The following is an 18,992-nucleotide window of genomic DNA, read 5'->3' on the forward strand; positions in this document are numbered from 1 at the left end:
ACGATGATGAAACGAAAAATGTGTTGCAGTGAGCCGCTGGTCTTTTTCACCAACATCATGGAAGAAGTGCTGAAGGACAGGGCATGGTCACGAGCGCAGACGGATGCTCGCAACTGTCGGCGTAGCGACGCACGTCTGTACCATAGATGAAAGAATAGCTTTTTGCGCGTTGTCCTGTTTTCTAGCTAAGACGGCATAGTAGCGCTTATTCCATCATGAACTCATACCAACGCGCCGAAATGGCGGTTATTGTAAAAGCTTGCTTTTTTTTTTCTGCACACTGTCTTGAGCGTTGTTCCACGCAGAGGCGGCGGCGGCGGCTATGATCGGCATCCGGAGCGGCGGCGGCGGCGGTGGCGTGGCCTCCATCGGCAACTCGCCGAGCCGCGCCATCTCGACGGTGCTGTGCGTGGGCTTTGGCGGCGCCGTCGCCTGCCTGGGACTGATGCTGGGCGTGATCGTGAGCCGGGCCTACTTCGGCGTGACCGTGATGGCCGCCTGCGTGCTGCTGCTACTGCTCTGCTGCCGCGCCCGCGAGGCCTGCCAGCTGCGGCGATACGCGCTTCCCCCCGAGCCGCCGCCCCCACAGCCGCGGGCACCCAGCGTGAGCCGCGACCTGGCCACGGCGCACGACCGCGTCGTCCCGCTCGCGTGCATCCCGAGCGGTGCCCTGTGCTCGGATTCCGCGTCGGCTCTGCCGGCGCGCAATGCGATCCACTGAGACCGCTCGCTGTGCTCGCCCGAGCTGGATGTGCGCAGCCTCATGGTGCTACGCGTGTCGGTAGTGTGAGACGGAAGTGGTCACTGTGGTGTTAGCCCTCCGAGAGAGAAGCATGACTGAAGGCAGCATATTTTGTATGTAGAAATCGCGAGATCCTTTTACGAGCATAAGTATCCGGCTGCTGCCCGCGGCGCCACGGAATCGCAGCGAAATGAACGCACTGTACCTCTACTATCACACACATCTGTCCTAATCCACTGTCCTATGTAGGTCGGCCTGAACAACTATTGCTTCCATATACCATAGCCCAACGTGGACTCTTACCTTTGATACGAAGAAATTCTCCATGCATACAGCTTCGTCATGTTAATCCGACGCGCTTCGCCGAGGAAAAAGGACAAACGTTCGTTCGTTCTTGTACAACTCGGTTGTGCAGCGGCACGAATCGACATTCATGACGTGCATTTCCCATTTCCCTGTCTATACAAAGGCGGCGCGTGTACTGCAGTCGAAAAAAATTGTTTCTACATTTTTCTCGGCGCTTATCGGCTGGAACCACCGAGCTGAAAATCATGCATGACAGATAACCAATTGATACTTGGGGTGCTACTCTGGACACTATAGAATTCCGCCGTTTTAAATTCACCGTCTTGACAGCTCTGATTCGCCCAGAGGGCTGCTACGGCCTCTGTAATTGGCTTAAAATGCCTCCATTAAAAAATTTGACAATATGGCGGAATTTTTCAGTGTCCATAATAGCACCTTTCATGCGATATTTTTTTTTTACAGCTGCGCCGTCATTGCGCTTGCCGCAGTCGAGTTTGGCGAACTTCTCTGCGCTATATTCTGACCGCGCATATCCACTGCGTAACTACGCACTGCGACAGTATCGAAGGCATTTAAGAAACAACCTTGCGCCGAATTTATCGAATTCCTCCTGAGTTGTGGTGAAAAAAAAATGTATTTCTAATCCCACTGCCGGTTCCATTCAAACTTAGAACCTACCATGAGGCAGTAGTTGATGACTGCGGGAACCGGAAGCATTCCTAATAGCATTGTCCTAAAATAAGTTGGTATTTCGCATTCCTTGTCAGACTTGATTAGCAAAACTTTGAAACTTGAATACCTAAAGCCGGGACTCGGCGCTCCATGAGCATCATCCGCGAAACTAACACTGCAGCTGAAACAAAGCCGGTGAGGGTTGCGCTGTTCTATATGTGATATCTGATGTTCGATATGCCTATGGCCCACGTCGAAGCAATAACGAGTTTAAAAACCGCTTAGTTTGCCACTACTGACAGTGCGAAGTTCCTTATCTGCCATACCTACAGGAGAAAGTCAACGGGTCACTGACTGACTGAACTACACATAAGTGCATTCAAAAAGGTCGGGGTGCTGCCTTAACAGATAGCGAACAAGCCCTTCATGCGCTCCGGCACGTTTTGTACAATGTTGTGCCTAAAAGGTAGAACGTTGTACGTTGTATGTGCGCGCAAATCCCGCTATACCTGCTCCCTCCCTTTTCTAAAACGCGGCGTCTAAGAAGCAGCATTGCTTCCCGAAGTAATTATTCTGACGGCAGAAACTGTTAAAGAATGCAAAATAGTGAACTTTGTTAGGCACGAAACTTTGATCCTTGACTGGTACTTTTTTTTTCCATGCGCGAGAACTCGAGCAGACAGGCAGCAGGACGAAGAGAAACCACGTGCTTTTCGAAGAACCGTTTCCGACCCGGAATACTCCATTAAGGCAATATTGCGGACACACTGCCGCCTGTTCTACTCCAGTGATCATGCGAAGACAAGCAGATCACGCGTGCGAAGTGGTACAGCAAGAATACAAACAAATGATTTTGTCCGATGGTTGGGTACGCCGTGCAGATCAATTATAAGGGCAGAGGTCTCTCTCTCTCTCTCTCTCTCTCTCTCTCTCTCTCTCTCTCTCTCTCTCTCACACACACACACACACACACACACACACACACACACACACACACACACACACACACACACACACACACACACACACACACACACACACACACACACACACACACACACACGCACACTCGTATACCAGGCGAATATATCCACAAGCTTTATCGCAATGAGCGAAGACGTCATAAGCAGACGTATACCATAAGAAAGGTTTATAAACGCCGCGAATTTAGGCCGCTCGTCGGAGCTGTTAAGAGACACGGACTCTGCCTTCTACTTAACAGTTAATTGCTCATATCGATACAGGGTAACGTTAGAGATTGCCCGCCCCGAGCACCCAGCAGGGGAGGGGTGCGAACTACTGCATGTGCCAAGCGCACTGAACGGTGCCGTTGATGCCGTTAACCCGCTTCGCCTCCAACGCCTGTTTGCGAAGGAAGCCACCGCGGACTTGCTGACCACCGGCCATACCATGAAATGTGATTTGACTACGACGTGCCCAGCGCACGAGTGGCCCTAACCCGGCGGTGCGGCAAAGTCTCACCGCAGAAAAGGCGCCGCGGACTCGGGTGCACGCGCGTCTCTCCCGCGCTTCCTAATTGTCATCGCTGCTGACGTCAACGCTAATTGGAGCCTCACAATACCAACCGTTGGTTTCGCCGCAATACAAACAGGTGAAAAAATAAACACGAAGGGAAAAAAGAAAGTAAGAAACGCCACGCCGACATAAGGAGCGGGAAAGCGGAGTGCCTGACAAAGTGCAGATCGAGAGCGCAGACGGCGGCGGAATTCGCGGCGCGTCTCGCCCGTTACCCGAAGGCGGCCCCGCCACCCGCAGCTGATCCATGCGGCCCGCTTCGCCTGCTGAGCACGCAAAGGGGAGAAAACAACGCGCCCTTACGGTTTGGTCACGCTGTATTGTTCTGGCTAGTTCGCGCCAGTGTGTGCGCGTGTCTAGAAAACCCAGCCGGACATCTCTCTCTTCCTCCCGATACAGACCGCCCATTTTCCCCATACGCTGCCGCACACGTCCGTGCGTATATACATTCTTGACGAGGCAAACTGTCGCTCTATATTGCATTGTCCAGCGCGCCGAGCGACTCGGAAGCTAGTATTTCTTTAGGGACGACACCGAAGAATGGTTTCGCGCGACGGACAGGTGCGGCGATTGTTTCGTTGAGGCGATACGGCGTCGGGTGAAGGTGCGAGAGCTGGCCGACACCTCGCTAGTATTATAGTAGTGTGACGCTAACGAAAGCTGCAGCATACTGTGTACGAAACACGGACAAAAAAACACCTGAACGCGAGATAACAAGACATGGTGACGCGCAACCTTTGTTTTTGTTTTTGTTTTTGTTTTCTATAATTTCAAAATTCTATTTATTGGAAGAACTATATTTCGGATGAACTTTTCAAATTAATTGTAAGTGCAAAAACGTTTTACAAGTCAATACGCGCTTTGTTGTTTGTTTGTTTGTTTGTTAGTTAGTTAGTTAGTTTGTTTGTTTGTTTGTTTGTTTGTTTGTTTGTTTGTTTGTTTGTTTGTTTGTTTTTGAGAGCATAGCTCTGCTGCACAAAATTTAGTGAATTATCTAACACGTAAGCATGTAGTTCATTCTTTTAAGGGACCGACAACCAGTTTTTACGGTACCTATTTTCTTCAGCGCAACGAAAAGCTTTCCAGTCAGAGTGTCTAATCACGGAATGGAACGTGGAAAACGCCTTGAAACATTTGTAATCAGAATTTTTCTATCTGCGGTGATTATGAAGTCGTATACACACGCGAAAACACATGCTGCAAACAGTGAGAGCGAGAACCTTTCGTGTTCGAGCGCGGCTGTTTGCTGCGCATGCGTGCACTCCGCGCGCATGCGCCGCGGCTCGACATATGTTATACATATGTCCTACTGGTTGCCGCGAAGGCAGCGCCGCTTTTCACCGTGCAACTCCTTTTACCTCATAACCAGCACCGAAAAGAGCGGGTATGGATAACAATATACATACTCTAATTTTGAGGACTAATTATGGGCGCGCATGACAACGTCAGACTACGTGACTACGCACAGCACAGTGATCGACTCCATAATTCAGCTTCAAGGCTCTGCCGCTAGGCTGCGCGACATGCCGGTTTTTTGTTACTTTTAAACACTATTTAAAAAATATATAAATCCTACTCCGAGCGCGAAAAGGATGCTAGAATCTGTCACTATATATATTTCACGGTCTTTTCATTTCTACCAGGATCTTATCACACGTTCTGGCCAGTTGTCGGTCACTTTAAATAAAATTCAGCGTGTCGCGAGCGCCATTTCTTCGCAGACAACTTAAACTGCAACTTAAAGGATCCTTCCGTCGATTGCTTTCTGAGCAATGCAAACAACGCAGTCAGCTTATCCAATTTCGATATATCATAATTATGCGGTGGGTGAGTTTGGAAAGTACGGACATCATGATATGAAAGCGTCAAGGTGATATTAAAATATCCTTCTTTACTTCCAAATTCCCTTACTGCAGTTCAAATCAAATAATTAAAAAAGAACGAACCAGCAGCGTCGCCCGACGTGTGAGTGATCTTACGATTGAACTGACGCTCTTTTTTAGTGTGTTCAACAATAGGCGCTGGCGACATGTTGGCGCAACGTGAAGCGCGCGGAAACTGCTACTGCCAGACCTACTCAATGCAAAACGACGTGTGGCATGCCCACTGCTGTTCAACAGCAATGCTATAGTGTATAGGCTAACGAAAGAACGGAACGCCGCCCTCAAGTCGCTGTAGAGCCGATTGAGCGAAGCCTTGCAGCGTGTGGCGTTGATCGTTTTTCCAGCCAAACGGGCTGCGTCTCCAACACGGCTGCGGAGACCTAATCCTCCATCCGCACGGGTCGTGCGTGATGCCGTGACAGCAAGACGCGAATGCGCCTACAGCGTCCGTTTGATTGCGATCGCAATGAGGCACGCTTTTCGAAAGGGTGGCGTGCCAGATTTGGCCGAGTAAGACGTATCGCCAATCAACAAAACTGTAGGCGCGTGTACGTATTCGAACAGTAAACTTACATAACGTGTTCTGCTCCGCTTCCAGGCCTTAAACGCTTCAGGCGCTATAAGGCAGGCTTGGCGCTTATGCGCTTCACGTTGGAAATAATCTCGTAGACACGTGTCAACCGTGACTTCGCTTAGTTGACAGCCTCGTGAAAAATGAAGCGATCCCTTCAATTCTTTTCTTAGATTTTCGTTCCCTTGGATTCAATATATTAAGCTAATAACGGCGTCCCCAAACGGTGCGCGTACAGCAGCGGCATTAGAAAATTGAGTCTCGCTCGGAGAAACGTCCGTCGCGTCGCGCGAACGTCGCGCGCACCGTGGGCCGGTGCCCCATGCGGTGCGAATGGCAGCCAGAGAGCTTAAAAGCTTCGTTCGCACTTCTTGAACTGTACAAACAAGGGGACGCTATAGGCACAGATCGATTATCAAAGCACGTGCCGCTGCTCCACACCCCAGCTGAAGATATTTGGAGACGGACAGTGAGCCAACGGCTCTAGATAGGTGGCCGCTTTACAAAGGGCCGTGCGGGCCATCGCTGAGCGCTGCACGGCGCGGCAGTAATTTGGAGATTAGGCGACTTTCGAAGAGGGCCTCGATTCGCCGCACGACTTAATATAACACCACCTCTGACGAGAGGCACCGCCCGAGGCAGCTCGGTGCATTCTCTCTCTCTCCCTCTCTGTCTAGCACTTCATTCATTAGGCTGCCGGCTGCGAAGAAGTAAAACAAAGATGGCAAACACGAAGACGTCATAGATTTTTTTTTCTCCGGGTAACCTATAATTTCCCCATCACTTTGGTCGACTGCTCAGCTTTTTATCGTCCGGGAGTTCGTGCGCCTATGCCCTTTTTATCTTCGAGGCCGAGCAAAACTTTCCGTTCTCCTTTTCTTGCACTCACGTTTCACTTGCATGAAAGTTGCAATAAAAAAAATCGCTGCGCAGCCTTCGCTGGAGAGCACATCGGCTGCTTTTCGAGCAAGGCCGTTCGAATTTCGATTCATTGTCGCGGCCTTCATACAGGTTTAATATTTTGCAGACATGACCACCACAGCGTGATCCATATAGGCACGTAGCGTGCTTGTTTTAAACAGTCGTATACGTCGAGAGTGGTTGTAAGTAAACAACATTTGCCGCTCTTATGTCAAATAATACATAGTTAACTAAAACAAATTAAAACTCCTTACTGGGCTAGCTGCTAAATACCCACCCTTAAGAATAGCACACAAAAAATACAACAGTGACATTGCCACTCTTCCCGTATTTCATGTCCTTGTCACATATTTCCCGTGCCATTCTTAAGTTCGCACTATAGTTCAAGCGATGCGTTAAAAAATATATATATATTCCTCTCATTAAAAGAGCCGTTGTATGATGACTGTTAGTCATTGACTCATTTTACTCATACCTAGCTGTGTTTTTCCTCGGCTAAAATCTATGTCTGAGCACAAAGTCTACGCAGTCTCACTTGCGTTTTTTTTCTTTTTTCAATTTCGAGGTTCTAACCGAAAGCGCTTAGAATCGTTCCGTGCTGAGCTTCGCGCGAAAACCATTTGCGCGCACTGAGCTGGCCGTGTGCAGAGGAAAGCAGCGCACTCCTACACAGAACCGGCGCAGACTCATTTCCGCGAGAGAGCTGCTAAACCTATACTTGACGCAGACCGAAAAAAAAAACATGGGAAATTTCGCAAGAGCAAGAAGACAGCGCGGAATAGCGGCGCTCTCTTTGGCGCGCGTGTATACGTAGCCGCGCTTCGATTTTAGTTGCAGAAGCGCATTTCTCCCCCAACACGGGTACCTCGGAACGAGGTAGCTTAATTGTTAACGAACAGACCTTGGCAGGCGCTATCAATACCAAATGGAAGCCTCCCTCGCGGCGGCCGCCTTGCAGCGGCAGCCTCGCTGCTGGAAGAGCTCCATCAGCGCTATATAACAAGGCCAACGCAAAAACGGCCGCGCACGAAAAACAGGCACGCGCCCGTGTAGGCGCCAGGGATGTAGCGAAACGGGGCACTCCAGGTTCGCTTTTGAACCACGTGCGCTCGACTCTTGGGCTTCCCGTCCATCCCGCAAAATATGCTTGTAGCTGTGCCACTTGTTCCGGAAAACGGCCCCGCCTGCCGGGCAATGAAAAGAAAGAGCACGCACGGAGGAGAGCGCTCGTCCGTTTAGCACGCGTAACCCCATCGCGCGCCCCATCGAAGGGCTCGGGCGAGAATTACCGCCAGGCGTGTAAGTATCAAAAGGGGAGCGTATGGCGGGCGCACGCGGTCACTCGAGCAGCTATATACGGCCGTGTATATACGCGTATGCAGGACCATACTCGCGGGAAGGGCGTTTCATTCACCGCGGAAACATTAATCCCCCGGCCGCGCCTTAACGACTCACCGGGACTTCACAGCGCATCATCAGGCAGCGCTGAAAAACGCCGCCGGCATTATTTATCTGCGCGCCGAGCCGTACCAAGAAAGAGAGAGCGAAAGTAAGAAGCGCGGCTGGCAACGGTTCTTGTGCCCGAACGCCTGAAATTACCTTTTGCTTTTAGCAGCCGCCGCAGTTACGCGCTTCACGCGCGGCCGGAGGTGGCAGTAACCGCGGGTACTATTACGGCCGCGTATACCCGTTGCGGTTGCAGGGAAACGTCGCAAGATCTGGGCCATTTCTCAGCAGCGTGAAAACAACGAACCAACAGAACAGACTGCATGTGATACACGGAGACAAAGCGCACTCAAGAAGAATACTCCGCCATAGTATACGACAAGCGTGCGCTAGTTACCTTTATATAGATATATATATATATATATATATAAAAGACCCCTCACCGGGGTCTATATATATATATATATATATATATATATATATATATATATATATATATATATATATATATATATATATATATATATATATATATCCAGCTGAGGAACGACTCAATTTGTTGATTGCGCGTTAAAGAACACCAGATGGTCTAAATTTCCGGAGCCCTCCACTACGGCGTCCTTCATAATCATATTGTGGTTTTATTATTATTATTATTATTATTATTATTATTATTATTATTATTATTATTATTATTATTATTATTATTATTATTATTATTATTATTATTATTATTATTAACACTTGCTTGATTATCGCATTGCGTTTCTTTCTCAAACTGTTCCCGCGGGTGCTCAAGCGAGTTATGTCTGTAGGATTAAAACTCACTCCATGAAACTCATCCCCCGCATGCACTTCGCGAAACTGTAATAGAGGCCGCAGTCGGAAGTTCCCGATTTAGTTCGACCCCCTTAGGTTATCCGACGTATTTCCAATGCACGGCACGCACGCATGCTTGCACTCCACTCCTTATGAATGTGAACGCAGGGACCGAACATCACGTCCGCTTAGCGGCACAACGCCACTGTCCACCACGGCGGATGGCATGCACAGGGCAGGTTGCTGTTCAGTACGAATATAGCTTTTATCTATTCAGCATGGGCTTGCCTGTTATTATCGCGATAACAGTACGTCGATGAACCAAAACGGCAAATGACTTTTGTGGAGAAAAAAAAAATGCATCACGCAAAGCCGTAGCAATGACCGCATAATTAAACATCGTGGCCACCGATCGAGTGTTACATGCACGTCGGCAGAGAAAAAGCTGCGTTTTTTTTTTCTTTCCCCGCTAGCTAATTTAATATTGTCGCCTCGTGAAGATCGACATTAGTGCACGTTGTGCTCGCTGCCTGCAGCAAACTGTTAAAAGAAGCACTTGTCACGGAGGATTAGTGCCTGAAGCGTTCTCCTGCTGAGGTCGCGTGTTCGATTCCTTGCGGCGGCGGCGGCCGCGTTCCCGAAATGGTACATCCAAAGAAGCGCAGTGCGTTTCGCTGAAATGAGTAACGAAGCCAAGCACCGTGACGCTCTCCTATAGAGCAGACTAGCTTCTTACCGCTTTGCGAGCACATGCGTTAGCGTTCTTGCTGAGCAGCTGCGCGCACGCTGCACACACGCTGGTGGTCTGAACGGAAACGACCGTCAGGCTAAATGCGTCTATTTGGGGCGCACACCAAACGCTTTGCGTCGTTCTCACCTCGTGCACAATCGATGTGCGACGATGCAGTAACGCCGCTATTTGCGTTCCCTATTACGTCAGTGTGTGCCAGGGTGCTTCAACGATCGACCTTTCGGCTGCCGTGGCCACAGTTGTACCTCGGTGTCACACAAAGCCCAAAAAAGAAGCTCTCGTCATATATATATACACGAACAACACAATTTCCTGTCCATGAATAGCACTGTAATGTTTCCGTTCCAGTCCGCAGTAGTTTATCATTATTATTATTATTTTTATGTATATAAAACACGTATACAAAGAGCAAATAGAGGAATAGAGAGAGCAGACTGACAACTGCTACCGAGAATGGCACGAGGCCCCCGGGGACACATCCAACAAAAAGCTCTCTGGAGACAACACAGAGACATCCTTGCCCCTTTTTCTTCGTCTAGAGAAAAAAGAAGAGGGAGGGGGGCACATGTATTATAAGCTATAACTTGGAGCTCAATCTGAAGGATTAATATAAGAATGATGTCCCTCTTTCTGAGCACATTCCCAAGAAGGGCTTCTCGGGCTCCACCATAATCACCTCCGGGCTGTTTTAAATACGCGTGACCCCAAAAAAATGTGCACTGCCGAGGCAGCGACGTAAGCCTTTATACTCCTGTGCAACAGTCCAGAAAGTAGGCGCTTTCTCTCTCCGATGGAAAGGTGTATATAGACGTTTTCAACCGAGAGAGGTAGCGCTTCCTTTCTGGACTGTTGCACGAGAGTACAAAGGCTGTCGCCGCTGCCTCGGCAGTGCACGTTTTGGGGGGTCACGCATATTTACGGCAGCCCAGTGAGCGTTGGCTGGAAAGGTGCATACAGTGCGCGCAACACGTTCAGAAATAGTGATAACAGTGAGACGACGATGCATTGTTTTTAAACACCACTCAGTTAATGACCTTCGTCTCGATCACGCAAAAGGGCCGCATGTTATTTTTACTAGCAGCGCAACGGTTACCGGCTTCGTTTCAAAGAAAGTCAGTGCCGTGGCAAAGACTATATTATAAGACTATGTAGAAACACGTAAGTACATAGCCGACCATGATCGCTAATTGTCAGATTCACTTCTCTACTCATCCTTTTTTTTTTTCAGCGACTCTCGCGTACAACCTATTTCGTGTCGATGTGTGCAATATACAGAGTGCTTCGAATCTGGAGAAGGTATCCGCTCGGAAAGCACAGTTTGACTTGGAGGGCCGAAGTAGCCAGCGGCCGTTCGGGAGGCCAGAGAGTACAAACAAAAAAAGAAAAGGATCGCTTGCGCGCTTTTGCTTGGGATCTTTAGTGACGATAAAAGCCCTCGCGCAGTGCTGTCAGGAGAAACAAGCGTTCCTTGTATCCGGTGCTATACCACTCTACAGTCGCATATCTCGGCGGCCTTCTTTCTGCAGCTTGCGCTGTCGTGGAGCCTACAGATGCGCGAATCCTTGCGACAGGCTTTAAATACAACTCCTGGTCGCTGTTTTTTTTTTCTTTTTTTTTTTGTTCCCGGCGAGCCTTCCTGACTGGGCATCCGCGCAGGAGCACGAGTGTGTAGAAGCATCGTTCTGTTGTGCCAAGTGTCGATTTCCAGCGTATATGTACGCGCGCGAACGCGTCCTCGGTTTTGACGCCACAGCATTTTCGACCAATACACTCTTGAACAGCTCGACGCGAGTGTCTGCAGCAAAAATGCGTATATTTTTATGCGCGCTCCGTGGGAACGCCCGTGCCTGTATATACGCAAGGTGTGGAAGCACGGCGAACCTGTGCAGCCGAAGAACGCCGTGCTCCAAGCGGACAGTGTACAGTGACGCCAACGAACAGCGACACAGCGCTGCAGAGGTGTCCTCGTGCCCCCAGCGCGTCAAACACGCCCAATTGGCGCCTTCGCTCACGCCGTCTCTGTGTGACGAGGGTCGCTCGCCGCGAACTGTCGCGCAGTCTGGCACGCTGTCGTCGCTGTCGTGCCGAACGGTCGAAGGACTTTGCCCCTTGCAGTGCTTCTCCCACAAGGTGCCGACCACAACGTTGCGGCGACGCAATTCGTGTGTGCTACTACTACTACACACGTAGTGCTGTTGTTACCTTCCACGCTCAAAAAAAGAAAGAAAGCAGCCTCCACGAATCTACACCGATCGACGCGGTGCTGGTCAGCGCCGCTGGGCGCGCCGGCGGACCTCGAGAAAGGCCTCTCCCTCGGACAGGTGCCAAGAGCCGAGAGCGCCACGCCCAGACCAGCAAGTCCTCAGGCCTTGCCTTCCGTTAGTACAAAGTAGACACTCGCCGAAATGCGTGCTTTCTTTTCCCCCAAGAAAATCCGCACACGTACGCTCCATGATATCTGTTGCACATGAAGCAATACACCGGAAGTTCTCCCGAAGACTGCCGAAAATGTATTAACAAATATTTAGATTTTGAAAACCACGGTATTCGAAACAGGATGACACGTGACAGGTTAAATTTTATCATTTTCTTTAAGTGAGTACTAACGATAGTGCAGTCAGGTGGCTGTTCACAGTAAATGACGCGAGGCTATACTGACACTTCGATCTTATAGTGTTTTCAACCCGCGCAAGATGTTCTAAGCCTTGCTGCGCAAGCATTTTTTTTTTCCTTTGGAAACGAGTTAGTATATAATTTGTTTGCTGTGCTGCTCGAAACTCAAGCTTAGCTCCATGGACCTCGTCAAAAATGCCGCTATGGCTGTGGGATTGCATTTTAACATTTCCGCACTGAAACCAGCATTCCCAGGTTTTAGAGTCACTGTTGCAGTAACGTTGCAAGCTGGTACAAAACAGCACCTGCGTTTGTTCGTCGTACTCACGCGATCGTGTTTTTTTTTTTTTCGCTACCTTGTGTTACAAGTGCGCCTCGCAGTCCGAACAACATTCTATACAAATATTTGGACCGATGTCCCACTGAATTGCGCATAAACTGCCAAAACATAGGCCTTTCTAAAAATTACTGCATGGTTGTCAGTTCTCCTATAGGGGAAAGCCCGCACACCGATCCAAATGGTTGTGGGGAACTTCCAGAAGCCCTTGCGAAGTCTTCAACGCTTGGTTATGAAACAATGCGGACATATACAGTATAGGACAGCAATGTATGACGTGTACTCACTCACGTTGGCATGTCGCTTTCATTTCTGAACTTGGGTACACCTAATGAAACGGAAGCGGTTTGGGACAGTCCGGAACGTGCAAGGCGCAAGGCACACGGGAATTCGAATGTTCCGCCAGCAACGCCTGTGTTTTTTCTAAGCCTTCACCAAAGGGTTGCGTTGCGCAAATGCGTGCGTTGTGCAGATTGCAGTACGTAACCGTATCAGAATGAGGCCAAAAGGCGACATTTCCAGCTCGAGTCAAAGCTGCGGGTTTTGTTGGTTATCTCTCGGCCATCGCGAGTTGAAAGTATTCTCAAAGTGAGCCGTACGCAGCGAGGCCAAAGAAGCTGTCGACAACCTATACGCTTAAACGCCGATGACGAGATGGAGAGGGACGTTTCCTTCGCGTGAAGCTTCGTCACGCAAGGCGAAGCAAAGCGCATGACGCAAGAATCCAGTCGTCACCGTGACAGTCGATTACGCTTGCTTAGCATGGCCGGAAAAACTTTCGTTACACGCCACGAATGACGTTTTGTTTCTGCGCGGGTTTCATGAGTTTCACGAGCACTCATTTTCAGTTTCCTGCTGCAAAAAAGAAAGCGAGAGGTATTCACCTACGATACCGAACTACGGAAAAAGACATTTGGTCCGTTGTAATCGATAACATCGGGCTGTTTCTTGGGTAACGATGAAAAACCCTCATTGTGAACAGTTGCCTAGAAGCGTTAATAAAACTTTAATTAACACTTGCAGACGTAGATGGCAAACAGGCTACGTGTCATCATTTATTCTGGCGCCCGCCGCGGTCCTACGAATATGAACGCGAAAGAAATCTCTTTCGAGTTTCTAATTCACTGTGCGCAGGAATGTTCGGCAGTCTTCGCTAACACATCCGGTATTTGCACTTGAGATACTCTATTCATATTCACGATATATACGTACTGCGGGATGCCCCACGTGACATTTTGAAAAAGTAAACTGTGATCGCGCCTATGAACGAGAGCCCGGCACATTCTGAACGGGCGAAATCATCAGGCAGTTGCCATACGTACTCACAAGAGATTTCAAAAAAAAAAAAAAAGACGCAGTTGAAACGGACAGCAGCTGTGGATAGAAACTCGTGGCATGAAGTGGACGAAAGAGCTTATGTCGTAATTAACGAAAGATCTCGCAGATGTTTGCGCTCGTTTTACGCATCGGATGCGAAAGCGATTAGCATTTTCACTGAAACACGCCTGCTTGCATAGTCAACACGATACCCCAAATGAAAATGACCTCCGTAGATTCCGTGTACGCAAAGTAAGAGTATTTCAAAGCGCGTCCCGCATTTCGTGCTAATTTGAGCACGACAATCTGGCTTAGACAACTTTATATACACTTCTCTTCGAACCAGTCACGCGCACAATTCGAACTGATATTAAGATATTCTAATTAGTTTCCACTAAACGCTTCGTTGTACGCGAACAGATATGCTATATACCTGTATAAGTGTTTGGTGAAGGTTCTTTTTTTTTCCCGCCTAGTAGCCGCTAATATACCAGAGTCGAGTAGTCGGAGGCGTGCAGGAGAAAGTGACGAGCGCATCGTCAGCGTAGTACGGGTGGCTAATGAGCCGAGTAATCAGTCCTGAGGCCAATATTCGACGAAGCTTGCTTTCGCACAGCTATATTCCGCCACGGCACTCTATAAGGGTGCGGTGAATCAGGGAACAAACGGGCGAAAAGCCAACCACACTAACAATGACTGCAATGACCTTTACAGAGAAAAAGAATGCCGGCTATCGTAAACGACAGTCCGGTGTACGCGGGGCATCCTGCGTATACGAGCAGTTGTATCACATCACTATAGTATATACAATCTCGCTCCGTCAGCGAACCGAGCACTCTCGAGTCATCTACACCTTTGAACGTGATGCACTGTTCCTGTGCCCCGACATGCATATATTTTAATAATCGTTACAGAACGACGTATCTCCCGGACCGGAAGCATCCGTGGCACAGAGTAAAGCTATGTATACTGTAGGGAACACACGGCGCCAGCATTTCACTATCCGCGGTCACTTATTTTGTCATTCTTGTTCTGGTCAGTGAGCCCATCTATTATGTATGCAGAATATTCCTTTTCGAAACGGATAAAGCGATGTTTATGGAAAACGATCCTGTGTCCGCGACTCACTTGCATTGATTGACACGCACGCATACACGCAGCGCGCCACACACAGCAGCAAGAGGCCTCCATGGGGTCACTCGCACGGCAGGGAAGTGCATTTCCCTGGGGTAACGATTAAAGACGCAGATAGGAACAGATGAGAACAGAGAGGACGGTAGCAAATGCTAGACGTGGCGGTTCACATCCAGGGAGAAAAACAAAAGGCAAAGTATGTGGGCAGACCGGGCAGAACGTTAGCCACAGAAGCACAATACGCAGCTTTGAAAGCGTAGATGACAGGAGATCTTATCGACCCGACCATCGCCGAAGATGTAGATATTGGAACCCACATTTGCATCAATACGTGTTCATCGACGGTGTCCTCAATACATTGAAATGGAGATTCACGAGGCGATACTGCATGCATAATAGTGAAACACGATGATAACTGCGCGAGTATAACGTCTATGTTCTTGTCGATCAGATGAATAGAACTACATATCCAACGAGGAGTGACCGATATGCTTATGTATATAGAATGCGTACGCTGCTTCTAATGCTTGTTTCCACGTGCATGCATAAACCGCCGTTTTTGGAAGCAACTACGTCGACAGCACATACAGGTTTCGTTCTGTCCCTCTCTGCGTCTTTAACCGTTCCGCTATTAGAGTAAATTCTCTCAATATGAACCAACTAGCATGTCGATCGCCACTCTTACAGCTCGAGGTCGTTTCAGCCTCTGACATACCTATTCGGAGGCATGATAATAATATGCAGAAGAATTACAGGGATTACTCTACGACTACTCCCGAAAGTGCAGTACCTACATGCTGCATACCCCTTGCTCGTTAAGGAAAATTTCGATTGCTTGTAGTGGTGAAAAAAAGAAAAGAGAGCATAGTTAACGCTGTAGAATTTTGCTGGTATGTTCCCATATTTTACGTGTTCCCAGTTATTACGTAGCGGGAAAACTATCACAGCGGAGCGCACTAACGTTTGTCCGCAATCACCTATATAAACTGCCGCTGCAAAATTTGTGGCTTTTGTCGCCATCAGTATACAGGTAGCCAAAAACTGCCGCAAGCAGGAGCGACAAACTCGCCCATTGCGCTCACACATATGACGCAATAGAAATTTACAAGACAATTAAAAAAAGTGGCAGGTCTTCCAACGCACCTTTACAGGAAGTGATCGAGGTAAGCAATGAACGATTTAATGCTCTTCATTTACGCGCGCTGCTGCGACCCGCCTCGGTGGTATCCTGCAAGCTTTGAAAAGCGGAGCTCCTTCACCCAATGCGGATCAGCACGACCATGGATCGGCTAGCACGTCAAAGAAAGGTGGGTGCTATGCACTTTTGCTCAATCGCGAAGATATCCGCCATTATTACAGAGTAATGAATGAAAGCTCCACAGCTGGAAAGAGCGGAGCTTCAGTCGGCCGCGTGACGATCACGCATGACGGATCACGTGAGCAGTATAGCCGTGTCGGCTGCTTCAAAAACTTGGAGGACGCTTGAGCTTCGCCTTCAAGAGTAGAACGCGATAGCGTGATCGGGTCCCGTGCGCATCGCCGTCAACCGTGCCGCAAGGGAACGAACGACCGTGCGCGTAACATTGGCCGTTTCAAGCTATCCTAGAATGCCCACTGCAAGTACAGTTGCCAAGTGCCCACTACGCCATAATTCTTCTTTTTGCAGATTGGCGGAGTGCCCATTACGCATCCGTAAGCTGCCACGCGTACCTGCGCACTTTGTAACGGGTGGACAGCTTTGAACCACCCACTCGTTGCGCGACTCACATTGTACGATTCTGCCACGCAATGTTACATGCGTTGAGGAGACTCCTCCCACTAATGACGTTCTTATAGCGTTTCTTTTTTTTTTTTACGAAGCAGTTTCAAGTGCTGGCGTGGCTCCATGGTAGAACATCTGCTTGCCACGAAAAAGGCTTGCGCTTGATTTTCACTCGGGCCGAAGGTTTGTTCTTATTTATTTATTTGCATCTATCTCGAATTTTCGCTCACGGACACCACCGATTTTTCGCTCACAACCAACGACGCCGACGCCGAAATTCCTGCGAAACGAGCTCTTTAAAGGGACACTAAAGAGAAACGATTAATCGGCTTAGATCAATAAAATTGTGCTCTGAGAATTCTAATGTCGTTAATTTCGCCCTCATAGTTTTATTAATACAGGAGAAAATCAAGGTCAAAGTATCATTTTTAAATTCCGCGCCGAAATCTCCCCGCGTGACGTCAGGGATTTTAAAGTGTGCTTATCGTATTTTAACGCCATTGGCTCAACAAAATTACCCCCAAACTCGGCATGTTAAGTCTATGGGCCCCTCAGAGGACAATGTACTTTACTTTTACCGAATAGGAACTACGTAGTCCCTATTAGGCGCCGTCAAAACATGTGACGTCACGGCGAATAGTGCGGAAACTTCAAGGTAGCGTCGCCACCCACATTTTGTTGTTGCGCGTTTTCTCGCTTACTGAGCGTCTTCTCGCAGTAAGCGTGGTGTTTCTGGTATCGTGAAAGAGTACTTTACTAATATGAGAGAAATCGTTTTCCTCTTTAGTGTCCCTTTAACCCTATCGCGTTAGAACTATTGGGGAGCGGGACTAATTGAAAACGAATGCTTTGGCACCGCGGTCGACGAAGTATAGAGAAATGGTTTTCGAACAGCTCTGAAAGCGTTCTAAATCGAAGATAATTTCTTTTGCCGTGTCAAATGCTCATATGCTGCGACCTCACAAGGTCGTAGTGCGGCGGAAACACGTGCGTTGGCACAGGTACAGCAGTGGGGGGGGGGGGGGGGGGGGGGGGCACGGTCCCGGTGTGCCCCCCCCCCCCCCCCGATTTTTTTTTTTTTTTTGCCATGGCACACAGAGCACAAAATGACACTCGACCACATCTGCCTGCCCGGCCCCCACTTCTAAGCAAGATGGTGCAGCCCCACTATCCCCGCCCCCGAAAAAAATTTCTGCCTACGCCGCTGAGGTACACCGCGTTAAAGGGCCCCTCACCCGGTTTGACAATTTTGAGCTAACGAGCGCAATGCATACACTGGGCGTTCACGAACACGTCTGCCAAAATTTGCAACGCTACGCGCCGCGGAAATGGGTCAAATTTCGAGGTGAACGCTGCTTGGCCTTCCTCTCGCGGGCGCGCTCTTTAGAGAATGAGGGGATGACGTACATGAGAAAAGGGCCCTACGTAGACGCGTGCAGTCTAGCCCGGCCGTGGTAGATGGTAGTGCTGTGATGTTGCTCCTCTACGTAGATGACTGTGCTCCGACGTGGCCAACAGTAGCACGTGACACTGCGATAATTATTTGACACGACATGTGTAGTTTGTGTAATTTGTTGCTTGAATAGATTAATAAAACTTGAGAGAAATAATGAAACACACAAAGGGAATGTGTGCGTCTTTTTCATTTTTTTTTTTCGTGCATTGCAGCGAGATGCGGGGCTAATGTGCCTCCCTTTCCCATGCGTTCGTGTCCCCGCGGTTAGCGCATCGAGCAGACGCCAGCCCTGGAAACGAAAGTAATGTTCTGGCGCGTTCGAGCACTCATTATGCTCATTTATTCTACCACGTCCAAGTAAACGTTGATGCGGCACTGGCTCATGATACCGCCACTCTCGTGCCCGTACAAATGTCTCAACTTTCATGCCCCGTCCCGCAGAAAGAGGCAGTACACCACAAAGAACGCCGACAAAACGCCCACGGCCGCTACATAAAAACAAAAGTAGCGGCCGTGCAACGCCGCTCGCGTGCTCGGGCTGGCTCGGGCACGTCATGCGCACGTGACCATGCATGCGCATGACGTGTTCATGCGTATGTGTCAAGTGAAGAGGGCAGGGAAGGGATTTCGCTTGCTAAGGCTACACGGGGCGAGCAGGCAGGCAAAGAACTTTATTATTATCCGGAGGCGGCGCTCGACCCCCTTTAGGGGGTGACACCGGTGGGC

The sequence above is a fragment of the Rhipicephalus sanguineus genome, chromosome 1 (assembly GCF_013339695.2).
Source record: "Rhipicephalus sanguineus isolate Rsan-2018 chromosome 1, BIME_Rsan_1.4, whole genome shotgun sequence".
Lineage (NCBI taxonomy): Eukaryota > Metazoa > Arthropoda > Arachnida > Ixodida > Ixodidae > Rhipicephalus > Rhipicephalus sanguineus.